The sequence below is a fragment of the Octopus bimaculoides genome, chromosome 11 (assembly GCF_001194135.2).
Source record: "Octopus bimaculoides isolate UCB-OBI-ISO-001 chromosome 11, ASM119413v2, whole genome shotgun sequence".
Lineage (NCBI taxonomy): Eukaryota > Metazoa > Mollusca > Cephalopoda > Octopoda > Octopodidae > Octopus > Octopus bimaculoides.
In genome coordinates this window covers 28,272,938-28,274,807 of record NC_068991.1, presented here as the reverse complement: position 1 = coordinate 28,274,807, position 1,870 = coordinate 28,272,938, and the positions used below count along the sequence as shown (strand labels likewise).

Sequence of the window (1,870 nt, the reverse complement as noted above, 5' to 3'; positions counted from 1 at the left end):
GGTTGTAAAAAAAAATATTTTCCAAAATTCCAATTTCTAAGTACCTTCTATGCTTAACTTCATGCGCTGGTTGAAAATTTATTAAAAAAATTCTGGGGTCGTTATATTCGAATAAAAATTCTTCAAGGTGGTGTCCCAACATGGCCGCAGTCTAATAACTGCAACAAGTACAAATAAAAAATTCTAACACCGATACATTCGACTAAAAATATTTCAAGGTGGTGCCCCAGCATGGCCGCAGTCTAATAATTACAACAAGTAAAAAGGAAAAAAATTCTGGGGTCGATACGTTCAACTAAAAATTCTTCAAGGCGGTGCCCCAGCATGGCCTTAGTCTAATGGCTGAAACAAGTAAAAGGTGGAAAAAAACAAAAAAAAAACCGAAAAAAATAATCAAAAAATATAGCCATAGGGCTTTTGTTTTAGGGGGCTTTTGTCTTAAGGGGCTTTTGTCCTACACTCATTCTGACCAGAGAAATGGCATCTGTTAGAGTTCCAATTATGGGTTAATAAGTATATTAGGGCCTATCTACCTATGCGTGTTAAGACTAGACCCGGCGGACTCTACTACAGAAACCTTCATGGTTCAACGGAGTGGAAGATGGCTGCAGCAATGCATTATAAAGTGGAGAGAGCAAAATGAGGCAAGTAAGACATCTTGGTCATCTACTGTCTCTGTCTCCATCCGCAGTCGTCTGGACGGGTCTTGCCAATGGATCAAAGATGGTCTCGGACGAGAGAGTGAGGTTAACGGTACGCAACCCATCTTCACTTTAAACAAAGTCATCGCCTCGCAAGTCATCAGTCATCCTTAAGGATGACTACATGGTCCTCGTCACTCCGATGGGAGTACACGATATATGTATGTATGTATGTATGTATGTATGTATGTATGTATGTATGTATATATATGCATGTATGTATGTATGTATGTGTATATGAATGTATGCATGAGTGTTGCACAAGTGTGAACAGACATGTCTAAGTGATTAACATTTTCCCTTGCAATCTTAAAATTCTGTGTTCGATCCCAGCGAACAAGGCATTCGGTGTTGTCATTCAGGTGTTTCTTTAGGGCATGGAATAAACCCTTAGTTGTTACTACCTCCAGGCTCACTCAGGTCTCGAGTGATAAACCCTGTCGAGGGCGTCAGTGCGTCAGTTGTGGGCCAAATACCAATAGATAGGGCTGTGGTTAAGGCGTACAGGATTTGGATGGGGCTGGTCCCCAAATATATCACACGCACAGTCCGGCTTGTGTGTGGACATTAACATATGTTCTACGAATCACTTCTCTGCATACAGGCTAAATGGGCCCTCAAAGATAAGTTTAGGAAAACAAGAGGCTAACAAAGTAAACTATAAATTAACCGGTGGAAGGAAATATTTTATATTTTATTCGTTTCAGTCATTAAACTGCAGCCACGTTAGGGCTCCGCCTCGATGTGTTTAACCGAACAAATTAGCGAGAGTACTAATATTTAAGTCAGGTACTCATTCAAAAAGGTTACTTTTGCCAAACTATTAAGTTACAGGGAGCAAACAAACCTACACGCAGTGAGGTGACAATGCCACATACAACCCCCCTCTCTCTCTATGTATATAAACATACATACATACATGGTTCTCCAGCATGGCAAGAACCCTCGGGCTGAAGCGTATAAAAGGGTACACACACACACACACACACACACACACGCACACATATTTGTATACGATGGACTTCTTTCAATTTCCATCTACTTTGGTCGGCCCGAAGCTATAGTAGAAGGCATTTGCCGAAGGTGCCACGCAGTGGGACTGAACCCAGAACCATGTGGTTGATAAGCAAGCTACTTATCACACAGTTAGTCCCGCGCCTATTATATAT

General features: G+C 41.2%; 1 protein-coding gene across 1 annotated transcript in view; it reads right to left on the bottom strand.

Moving 5' to 3' along the window:
* Positions 1-1,870, bottom strand: part of LOC106867782 (uncharacterized) — a 59,995-nt gene that overhangs the window by 56,655 nt on the left and 1,470 nt on the right. The gene's annotated exons all lie outside the window — the stretch shown is intronic.